The following is a 12,812-nucleotide window of genomic DNA, read 5'->3' as shown; positions in this document are numbered from 1 at the left end:
CACACACACACACACACACACACACACACACACACACACACACACACACACACACACACACACACACACACCTATTTCCCAGAAATGCCACACCATGAACATGAAAAATAATCTGCTGGGTTTTTTGTACTCATCTCGATAAGATGTTATCGAAAAAATTATTTTACATATATATGTTTTATCAATAATGTCTACCAGCAGATGAAGTTCTTTAAAGTAAAAACATTTTCAGTTCAAATTTGTCCTAGTTTGAAAGTTCAAGCTTGTACCAATGACACAAAAGAAACACACTAAATGAAAAATTGCCAACTTCTTGTTGGTTTTTTAGACAAGAGCCCCAAGAGACATTTTTTTAAGTGTATTTTTTTACACATTCCGTGCAAATATCATACACGTAGGTCAAACGTACAGTTACGGCTGCTTCTTCAAAGTTATTTAGGGGCACCCCAAAAAAAATTCTTGCACCAAACTAAAATGATCATATCAGTAAACTTATTTATCACTGTTAATGCGTTTGCCAAGCATTCTTAAGCCTTTAAAGAAGTATTTCCTGTTAGTGGTGAACACAGCGTTCCACAAAAGCGCACAAGCTTTGCAATTAAAAAAAATGTAAGTGAAACTCAGGGCTCACATGGCAGGTTGGCTGGGGTACAAGAAAAACAGCTGCCGAGACATTTTTGCTACGCCCAATGTGCGTGAACGCTATTTCCTGTTAATGGCAAACAAAGCATTGCACAGAAGAGCACAAGCTTTGCAGTCTGCCAATGTGTATATCTTAACATTGAGTTAACCAAATATGAAGGATATCTGGTTTATCTGCCAAGAGCTGTAAACTAAAGTCTAGCAACATTAACTTCCTGCCAGGATTCTAATCAAGCATGACATGTGTGGCATTTTTGAGACTGTACATCATCATCATCAGTTTTATTTGAAGAGACTCTTGGTCCATTATTAAAAGACATACAACACTCAAATATAAATTAAAAAAGGCAGTTATACCAATGTTTCCACAGAGGTGACTGGTATCGTACAGCACTGAGACACAGATTTGAAAGTAGCATAATGACAGACTTATGAGAAACATTCAATCGACAGATGAAGTTGTACATCAGATTTCTCAAGAGAGCATGGAACGTGTTGACTCGTGCATTACAAAACATTTCACTTGCACTGCACCACCTTGGTTTTCTAAGCAGTATACGCAAACAGTCATTATAAGCAACCTGGAGCTTCTTGAGGCTCGCCTTCTTAAACTTGACCCACACTCAAGTAACAACGACTTTGTGTGACATGGCGAGTGTCTCTGGCTGCAAGAGTACGGCAAGTAAGTATGTGTTGTGCAAATACAGTATCTTTCATCTAGGTATAATATACAGCAGTGGCGAGCCGTGCCAAACATTCTTAAGCCTTTAAATAAGTATTTCCTGTTAGTAGAGAACAAAGCGTTCCACAAAAGCGCACAAGCTTCGCAATTTAAAAAATGTGAGTGAAACTCAGGGCAGGTTGGCTGGAGTACAAGAAAAACAAAAGGCTTGGAAAACCGAAAGTGTAAGAATTAACTTCTTCAGGTCACGAGAACCCAAGGTTGTCACGCACACCCAAGGTTCTTTTACATATGTTTTATCAATCATTTCTACCAGCAGATGAAGTTCTTTAAAATCACAACATTTTCAGTTCAAATTTGGCCTAGTTTCAGAGTTTTGCATAATAAAAAAGGTTAAGCCTCACTTTAATATAGCACAAGTTCATATTTTGAGCAGAAATGTTGTCTTATGTTGCAAGCTTGTAGACCAATGTCCAAAATTGTCTAAAGCCACTTAACATGTTTTTCAGGTCTCAGGCTCAAAAATGACATTCCCAGAACAAATGACCATATCTTCACTTCTAAAAGGGTTAACTTAATAATCTTTTTTCTCAAAGTAATGATAAACCTGTGAGTTGGATGTAGAAAAGTCAGAATCAATATAGATGTTTTTTATTTTAAAGAAAATTCAGATTTTACATAGTAAAAAACTGTAAATTATAGTGTCCGTCCAAAAAATATTTTTTACTTATAGTGAAAACCACCCTTGGATGATGGTAAGGTAGACTAAAAGCTTTAGGAATCCAAAGTACAACATATAATAAGTACCCTGTATCAAGATTGATGCAAAAAAAGTGACAATTGACCTTTTGAGAGAGATTTAGCAAAAATAAACCACTTCTGGGGTCATTTGGGTGGATTTTCCATATCTCTGGCCCCCCTTGCTCGATTTTGATGGTTGACACCTCTTTCTGACCGTTAGAGCCAATGGAATCGAAGGGGGAGTCCCCCACTCACACTCATCGTGAAAAGAAAAGGTGGGGGCTTTGCGCATGCAGTTTTGCATCAGAGTGAACCTATCTCTAGCTTTGACATCTGGAAACGGAAAAGCAGTTTTATTGCTTATGGATTATCAGAAATCATTTCAAAGGGACACAGAAACATTGGATTAACCTATGGATTAACTTCAGCAGCGTTTTTTATCGTTTTAATGCCATTTTGCTCATTGCTAATTCAGAGGCTCAGTGTTAGCATTGTGGGTTTTCTTTTGAAAAAAAAATTAAAATTATCAGTTAGATGAGTTTCTTCCCGTTACATGGATATAAAACATTCATAGTTTATTAAATGAACATGCCCTCAGACACTGTTTCCTGCAAGATGTTGCGGCAGTGCCCCGGTACCGGGGTCTCTCGGGTTTAACAGGTTATGATTGATTTCAAATCCTAAAAATGGCAAAAGAAAACACACTAAATGAAAAATGGCCAACTTCATGTGGGTTTTAAGACAAGAGCCTCAAGATCTTCAAGAGACTCTGTGCTCCATGTAACAGAAAGCTTTTGATATATTTGGAACTTAAAATGTTACTGACCAAATTTGAAGTTGATCGTATGAAATCTTTAGGAGGAGCTCATTCAAACACGATGTGAAAAGTGTGAACATTTCCAAAAAACATATATAAAATAAAAATGGCAGACTTCCTGTTTGGTTTACGCTCCAAGTTTCCTTTTTTTGTTGTATCAATGTGATACACATACATACCAAATGTCATAGATCTGGGTCATTCGCAAATATAGGTGCTGTGTTCTAGGTGGCGCTATTGAGACATTTTGCCACGCCCATGTGCGGCAAACGTTATTTCATGTATGGTATTTCCTGTTAATGGCCAGCACATCGTCCCACAAAAGTGATCTGGTTTACCTGACGAGAGCTGCAACCCAAAGTCTAACAACAATAACTTCCTGCCAGGATTCTAATCAAGGTAGCCATGTTTTTTGGCTGACCAATCATATTTCTTATTGTAATGTGTAAGACCCTCTGCCAAAGCTCTATAACACATTTTGCAAAAAATCAAAGTAGAGCAGAACTTAGGGGTACCAACATTTTTATGTAGAGCTCCGTCACCCAAATATGTGTGCCAAGTTTCAAGTTCATCAGACTCACCAGGAGAGAGATATGGCCTTTCAATAGGGGGCGCTATAGATCATGCTGTAGAAACTCGAGGAATAATCCTATCTGCAATATTTTATAAAGTTTCCTCGATTATAATATGGGCCAGAGCACGATTATTATTAGGGCAAAATTATTGTTCGGGCTCTCTATATTTCTCTCCTGATCCACCTATTTAAAACAAAAGACAGCAAAAGTAAAGTTATTCATAACCAGATGAAGCAATCGGCTCAGTTCTATTCAAACCACTCTGATGTAAAAACAGTTGATACACAATTGGTGAATTGGTTGCATGTATTAATTGGAGTCTAGCAAATAATTACAATGAACATAGAAAAAACAAATGGGTTGTTAAAATGAACTTTTCATAAAAGGTAGACAGGACAATAGTTTTAGTTTGAGTTTGGACTGGCAGTAGTTTATCCAGAATGTTTTAGAAGATTTTCAATCAACAGGAAATCAAACAGTCTTCAAACTGGAACACATTCAAACTATTCAAATTAGAATGCTAAGGTTTCAACCAAAAACAACATATTTTATTTAACTTTTGCCTTCAGAGGAGCTTGTCTACAAACTATACAATGACGCAGATGTTTAACAGTTTGGAAAGCAGCAGTGTGAAATTATATGAATAAAGAATGCTGGTGTATACTGTACAAGTCTGGCCTAAATCTTAGGTCAGAAAGACTGCAGCAATCCAGGGGGTGTCGTTAACCAACTTTATTTACTCCACAGGAATTTGGTCAGTACAGTATATTCTTTTGTTGTGGTTATCTAGGAAAATATAGATTACAAAGTAGATACAATTAGTTAAGCTGTTCTAACAGATGATAATGCAATCCTAAATAATTACAAACAGCAATGTAAACAATAGGATACCATTTCCTGATAGGGACAGTAAGTACACATAAACGCTTGGTATAAAAACAATACCCGAAATGCCCTCAAGAGGACTCACTTGACCGCAGAAAGTGTAAGTGTTTTAACACGTGATAATGGCGGCTGACAGAGACATAACGTTTTACATGTGGCAATAAATGATGAAACGAAATGTGCAATGTATCAAGAATACTCAAATTAGTTTTGTTTGCTCATGACACAAATATATTTTGTTCTGGGGATAATTTATAACTATTATTGGAAGAGAACACAGCAGAAATATGCAAACTAAAGTTATGACTCAACATTAAAGGTAGGGTAGGTAAGTTTGAGAAACCGGCTCGAGACCGCTAGAATTTGAAAATACACACCCGGAGAAAATCTGCCACTTCCTTATAGAGCCCCTCCTCCAACACACACGAACGCGCACATGACCAATGAGGGCACGAGATAAGTTTGTGCACAGATGGAAGGCTGACAGGCAGGTAGGCCATCCAGTTATTTTAGCCGGGCCGGCTAAAATGATTGGTTGTACTTTTTACAGTATTACGGCTTCCACAGATGAATTTTTTTTATGGATTTTTTGTCAAAGCACTTAAGATATTCATTGCTATCGGGATGTTAAGAGCATTCCATGGAATATAACAAAAAGTGTATCTCGAGCCGGTTTCTCAAACTTACCTACCCCACCTTTAAGAAATAAGAAAAAAGTTATGTTTATCTCTGTAACTCCGCCCACTGAGCACATACATCAGCAGCTTGCTCTGCAGCCGATTACTCAGCTTCTTATTATTGACAAATATTTTATTCACAAATCAAAATGGTCGGACTCAAAACCCTACTTGTAATAGTTTCATAATTTAACTTGAACAACATGGCACTTTAATGGATAAGATGAAAAGCAGAAAAAATTGCAAAACATATTTATTTGAAAATGTTGAAGCTTTTCTTTTTTAAACAAAGGGGGGGGGGGTGTCCACCACATTTTCTTCCCGCATCGGAGGAGTAAGCTGGTTCTTTTCCGAGGAGATCTCTAGAAGGTAAAAGTTATTAAAAGTTATTTAATGTCATCAAATGTTCGTCATAGTTACAGGTTATCACAAGACGCATTTTTTCCAAAAAGCTGAGTTCACATTTGCCGTTACAACGAGCAACGTAAATACAGCTGTCAATTTGTAAACATTGTCATTCACTGGTGTTAGCTAGGATAAAGCCATGAAAATCATAAGGTGAGTTTATATTGATTGACTTGTGTTTAGCGTGTTTTTATAGTGTGAGTATTTGTAGAGCGTAGAGGCAGTTGCTTGCTTTTGTGGTGGAACATTACGGGACTTAATTCACTGTGTTATAGAGCAGGGGTTCCCAAACTTTGCCATGCCAAGGACCCCCATATAGCATTACCCTCTGGCGGGGACCCCCCTGTTGCAATTTGTTTTTTAAATGATGAGTACATTATGATGGAAAATATTACAAATTAATCATACAGCTTAAAACATTTTCTTAATATATATTTGCATTAATAATTAATAATCAGTTATTCTTCTAAACATTTTTTGTATTTATCTTTTGTTTGTCATTCATTACATTCATTGTGTCTTCTGTTATAAACATTCTTAACACAATATTAAACAGTAATATCAACAGTAAACGCATTTTTAAATGATTTCTCTCTTTATAATATTATATAATTTTGAACAGTAATATGAACAATTAACATATATTTTTAGCATTTTTGAAAGCTACTTATGCCTTAATAATATTATATATAATATTCAACAGTAATATTAACAATAAACATATTTATATTCATATATATAAACAACAATATTTGCTACATCCATGCTCTCATCCAGCTGCAGAGCGAAATATTCACTAGCTCTCACTTGCTCCAGAAGCTGAGCAGATACTCAGTTTCACTCTCAGTATCGGCAGCTCGATTCTGATTGGCTTGAAGGGCGGTCGTGTGATTTAAAAACAAAATATTAATAAATAAAAAATATTAAAAGATTGGCATCAAAGGACACATAGATTGATAGATATGCAGTTATTAATAACATCTAAAAAAAAAAAAAAAAATGTAACTTAAAAGAAGAAAATAATTCCCCTTTCCCTCAAACTATTTGTGACCCCCGGGGGGTCGGGGCCCCCACTTTGAAAAACACTTATAGAGAGTGTGTTGCACCACGGACCTGTTAGGTAGCGCAGAAAGCGCACCTGTGGTTTGTTATCATTCTAGCTTGAGTAGCATGTAATGAAGTTGTTCCTACCTTGTTTTAGAGGCATTACGAATAATGGACGTCCACTCTTGGGAGATGTACATTAGTGGTGCGGTTACCCTAAGTGACAGACCTAAAGTATCCGAAAAGAGTGCCTCATAATGCGGCTCACAGACCACCAAAAGACGGACTAGAGACCTCCAGCATGTCTCCATAACAGTGGCACTCTGTTTATTTCAGACCAAAGGACGGCCGAGAGACCTCCAAGAGGTGTCCCTGAAATGGGGACTGTTTATTTCACACTTCCAGGAGAGACAACGGGAAAATCACCTCTCTTTGGCGGCTCAGAGACCCCCAAAGTACGGCCTAGAGACCTCCAAGATGTGTCCCTGAAATAGGCACTTAGTTTATTTCACACTTCCATGAGAGACAATGGGAAAATCACCTCTCTTTGCCCACTCACAGACCCCCAAAGGACGGCCTAGAGACTTCCAAGAGGTGTCCCTGAAATAGGCACTTAGTTTATTTCACACTTCCAGGAGAGACAACGGGAAAATCACCTATCTTTGGCGGCTCACAGACCCCCAAAGGACGGCCTAGAGACCTCCAGCACGAGTCCCTAACAGTGGAACTCTGTTTATTTCACACTTCCAGGAGAGACAACGGGAAAATCACCTATCTTTGGCGGCTCACAGACCCCCAAAGGACGGCCTAGAGACCTCCAGCACGAGTCCCTAACAGTGGAACTCTGTTTATTTCACACTTCCAGAAGAGACAATGGGAAAATCAACTCTCTTTGCCCGCTCACAGAACCCCAAAGGACGGCCTAGAGACCTCCAGCACGAGTCCCTAACAGTGGAACTCTGTTTATTTCACACTTCCAGGAGAGACAACGGGAAAATCACCTCTCTTTGGTGGCTCACAGACCCCCAAAGGACGGCCTAGAGACCTCCAAGAGGTGTCCCTGAAATAGGCACTTAGTTTATTTCACACTTCCAGGAGAGACAACGGGAAAATCACCTCTCTTTCGCGGCTCACAGACCCCCAAAGGACGGCCCAGAGACCTCCAGCACGAGTCCCTAACAGTGGCACTCTGTTTATTTCACACTTCCAGGAGAGACAACGGGAAAATCACCTCTCTTTGGCGGCTCACAGACCCCCAAAGTACGGCCTAGAGACCTCCAAGATGTGTCCCTGAAATAGGCACTTAGTTTATTTCACACTTCCATGACTGACAATGGGAAAATCACCTCTCTTTGCCCGCTCACAGACCCCCAAAGGACGGCCTAGAGACTTCCAAGAGGTGTCCCTGAAATAGGCACTTAGTTTATTTCACACTTCCAGGAGAGACAACGGGAAAATCACCTATCTTTGGCGGCTCACAGACCCCCAAAGGACGGCCTAGAGACCTCCAGCACGAGTCCCTAACAGTGGAACTCTGTTTATTTCACACTTCCACGAGAGACAACGGGAAAATCACCTCTCTTTGCCCGCTCACAGAACCCCAAAGGACGGCCTAGAGACCTCCAAGAGGTGTCCCTGAAATGGGGGCTCTGTTTATTTCACACCTCCAGGACAGAGACCGGGAAAATCACCTCTCTTTGGCGGCTCACAGACCCCCAAAGTACGGCCTAGAGACCTCCAAGATGTGTCCCTGAAATAGGCACTTAGTTTATTTCACACTTCCAGGAGAGACAATGGGAAAATCACCTATCTTTGGCCGCTCACAGACCCCCAAAGGACGGCCTAGAGACCTCCAAGAGGTGTCCCTGAAATAGGCACTTAGTTTATTTCACACTTCCAGGAGAGACAACGGGAAAATCACCTATCTTTTGCAGCTCACAGACCCCCAAAGGACGGCCTAGAGACCTCCAGCATGTGTCCCTAACATGGGCACTTCCATAACCTTGCACACCGTGAGTGCCCGGGTACCCACACTTAAGCACTCCCCCACGGACTAAACCCAGATATTCACACCCGCCAGAACCTCATGCCCCTGGTATCCTAAAAGGGGGGTAGATTTTGTTGTGCTCTGATGCCCGCCCCATAGCATCCAAATTCGGCCTTCTTATTGGGACCACCACCACCACCACACATCAATAACCATGCGCACCATGAATGCCCGGGGACCCGCACTTAAGCACTCCCCCACGGACTAAACCCAGATATTCACACCCGCCAGAACCTCATTGTAGGAGCCAAAAACGTTGATTTATTATTTCTATTATTTAATCATTTAATGTATGTAATGGAGTATAATTGTTTGGTGTCATTTGATTGGGATCCGCAGCCACGGTGGAGCGGAGCGGCTGATTGGTGCTGCGATTGCCTCAGCTGGTTAAAAGAGTCCTGCTGATTACACTCTGGGTGCTATTTTGGTTGTGAAGCCACACGGTTTTTTGACCGCTGCATTGCACTGCAGAGAAGATATGATTTGTTTATTTAAGTGAAGAAAACTGTTTCAATATCGTCTGGTAAGATACCTTCATTTGTGTTTGAAGAAGAGAACGAACATGGAAATAAATGTACCAAAAACGAACAATATATCTCTGAGTGATGTGTGAGCGCGTCGGCCAGGCGCTAAAACCAAAGAGCAGAAAAGAGCTTAAAGGTGGAAAGATGGCTCTTATATTCGTCAAAAAACCCAGCTTGATGAGCGCTGGTCCGTGGAAATATTTGTTTTGAAAACAAGAACTCAGAACTCATAACAGTGTGTGAAAGACTCGCCTTCGTTTTACTACGGCTTCTACTTCCTGGATCGACGGTGTGTGAAATGTGAATGACTGAAGGCAACAATCACTCCTCCTCCAACTACGTATGTAACGCGTCACTGCTGTGGAGCGTTCAAGGACTGTTGGAAACGTCTCAACTCGCGGCAAACGGTACAAAACGCAATGGAAATCAAGGCAAGACAATGAAAGTCCATAAACAATGAAGTAAAATTCAAAAGGAATAAATGTGTCGTCTTGAACAAAAATGGCAGACTTGGAAAGCTTGGAAAGTGACATTGACTGTGTGTATATGGAAAGGCTCAAACGACTGAAATTATCAAGGAGTGCAAAATTGGGTGCATTGACAAGGAAAAGAAATGAAATCAGACAATTAATGGAAAATGTCTGCAATGTGGAACTGGTTAAGTCGAAAATGGAAAATGAGTTTACACAACTACACAAGGAAATGGAACAGTTAAATGATTCTGTTCAAGCTTTAATGTCCACAGAGGAGGAGAAAGAGGTGGAAAAGGATCAGGATGAATGGTACAACCCCAAAGCAGCTGCCTTGGAAGAGTTTACTCAGGAGGTCTTAAACTGGATCGCTGATGCTCCTGTGTCCAATGTGGTCAAGACCAAAATAAAAGGACATATGAGTGTTGCACCTCAGGACAGTATTTCAAACATAACGAGTGTTCATTCACAAAGTTCAAGGAGATCTTCTCGGTCTTCTATCACATCTGCTAAAATAAAATTGGAAAGTCGAAATGCAGAATTGTTAGCACGAGCTGCTCGGCTGACTCAGAAGCAAGCACTGGAAAGGGAGGAAGCTGGTTTGAAGGCAAGAAAGGAACAGCTGGAACTTGAAACAGATATTGCAGCAAACACTGCGAAATTAAGTGTAATCAAAGGAATGGAGGATTCTCATGCAGGCATGTACCAAGCAGGAGACAGAATGAATGAATATTGGGATAACTCAGAGCAAGAAAATGCTCATTTGAATGCCAACAAGCAGAAACCAAACATCAATAAAACTGCAAATGCCGTTAATAGTGAAACACAATTCATACCACAACGTCCCGAAAGTTCAACTTCATCCAGCACGTCTTCTAGCACGGGAGAGGGCAATATGAATAACTTAATAAGCATCATGGAAAAACAGACCATAATAACAGAAACAATGGTAAAGCAACAGAAACTTTCTTCATTACCCCCACTCAACATTCCTACCTTCAACGGAAACCCTTTGGATTATCGGTCCTTCATAAGAGCATTTGAGCATGGTATTGAAGAGAAAACAGAAATCAGTAAGGACAGGCTTTACTTTTTGGAGCAATGCACTATTGGCCAACCAAGAGAGCTTGTGCGCAGTTGCCAATATATGCAATCTGACAAAGGATACATGGAAGCGAAAAGGTTGTTGAAGCATCATTATGGAGATGAATATCTTATCGCGACAGCCTACATCGACAAGGCTCTCAATTGGCCATCTATTAAACCTGAGGATCCACAATCTTTAAAAACCTTTGCCGTGTTTCTTAATGGATGTCTCAATACAATGGATAGTGTGGAATACATGGAGGAAATGGATCACCCAATCAACATGCGAGCTGTTCTTTCTAAACTCCCATATAAGCTGAGAGAAAACTGGAGGGCTAAAGCTTGCGATATACAAGATAGAAACAACAGAAGAGTTCAGTTTAAAGATCTAGTGAAGTTTGTCGACCATCATGCTAGAATCCTTTCTCATCCAGTGTTTGGAAACTTAAAGGAAATTCCAAATACATCAGCTAAAACAAGCTACACATTTGTTCCTGCTACTCCCAACACAAAGTTCAAACCGAGATCTCCAGAGTTATATAAAAGTGGTTTCGCCACTAGTGTATCCCCAATACCTCAGAAAGAAAACAGTAACCGACACAGTGACACATCCCAATCAAACCGATGCATCTACTGTAAAGGAGAACATCATCTTTCTGCTTGCAATCAGATTCTCAAAAACACCCACAAAGAGAAGTTGGAATTCCTCAGAGGCAAAGGACTTTGCTTTGGATGTTTGGAAAAGGGTCACATGAGTAAAGGATGCAAACAAAGACATACCTGCAAAGAGTGCAATCTCACACACCCCACTCTTTTGCATTTCAGTAATATAGAGTCGAGCAAAGGAAAGGTAAAGACTGTTGCAAATGCTTTAGTGGATATGGATAAAGATGATTCACGGGAGGAGGATATTGGGGCCGGTGAGCCTGAAGGCACCCTGGCTATCGTTCCTGTGAAGGTGAAAACAAAAAAGGGTAATACCATCATAACAACATACGCCTTTCTGGACCCAGGTAGTACGGCTACCTTTTGCACAGAGTCCATTCTACAGCAGCTTCAAGTGACTGGACGCAACACAGAGATACTCCTACGAACAATGAATAGAGAGGAGTCAGCTAAAACATCTGTTGCATGTGACCTTGAAATATGTGGTCTTGAAAGTAACCAGTATGTAGCACTTCCACCTGTTTATTCCCAAAACAAAATACCAGTACGAAAGGCAAATATTCCTTCTCAGGAGGACGTGGAACAATGGGAATACCTGAAAGAGGTCAATCTACCACAAATTGATGCAGAGGTTGGCTTGCTGATCGGGTGCAATGTGCCAAAAGCTCTAGAGCCATGCAAAGTCATAAACAGCCAAGGGAATGGCCCGTACGCTGTTAAGACCATTTTAGGTTGGACAATAAATGGACCTCTAGGAAGGTCAGATACGACTCGTTGGATTAAACCAGTCGTTACAGCAAACAGAATTTCTGTTGTGGAAATCGAGGAATTGTTGAAGCAGCAAGTGAAGCTTGACTTTCCAGAACATCAACACAAGGAGCGTCTGGAAATGTCAAGAGAGGATCACAAGTTCATGGAAAGTGTCTCTAATTCTGTCAAGTTGGTAGACGGACACTACAGTATTGGGTTGCCATTAAAGGAAAAAGGACTTGATTTTCCCAATAATAGACGTGTTGCTGAACAAAGAGCTTTGAACCTAAAAAGAAAATTCCAACAAAACAACAAATTCTACAAGGAGTACAAAGAGTTCATGGCGGATGTTGTTGATAAAGGTTTTGCCATAAGAATGACACCTGAACAAAAAGACAAGGCAATTCAAAGCAAAAGGAGCTGGTATATTCCACACCATGGCGTGTATCATCCAAAAAAGCGTAAACTGAGGGTGGTTTTTGATTGCGGTGCAACTTACCAGGGCACATCTCTGAATGCACGTCTTCTCCAAGGCCCAGATTTAACCAACAGTCTTATTGGTGTCCTTACAAGATTCCGGCAGAAGAACATTGCATTCATGGCAGATATTGAAGCCATGTTCCATCAGGTCAAGGTGCCAGAGGAAGACTCGGATCTTCTCACATTCTTGTGGTGGCCCGATGGAGATCTCAGTAGTGAGCTAGAAGAGTACCAAATGGTTGTACACATCTTTGGAGCAACCTCCTCGCCTAGTTGCGCCAACTTTGCCCTACAACAGTGTGCAAGAGACAATGTGGATGA

Source organism: Trematomus bernacchii, unplaced genomic scaffold (assembly GCF_902827165.1).
Source record: "Trematomus bernacchii unplaced genomic scaffold, fTreBer1.1, whole genome shotgun sequence".
Lineage (NCBI taxonomy): Eukaryota > Metazoa > Chordata > Actinopteri > Perciformes > Nototheniidae > Trematomus > Trematomus bernacchii.
This window is presented reverse-complemented; position numbering follows the sequence as displayed.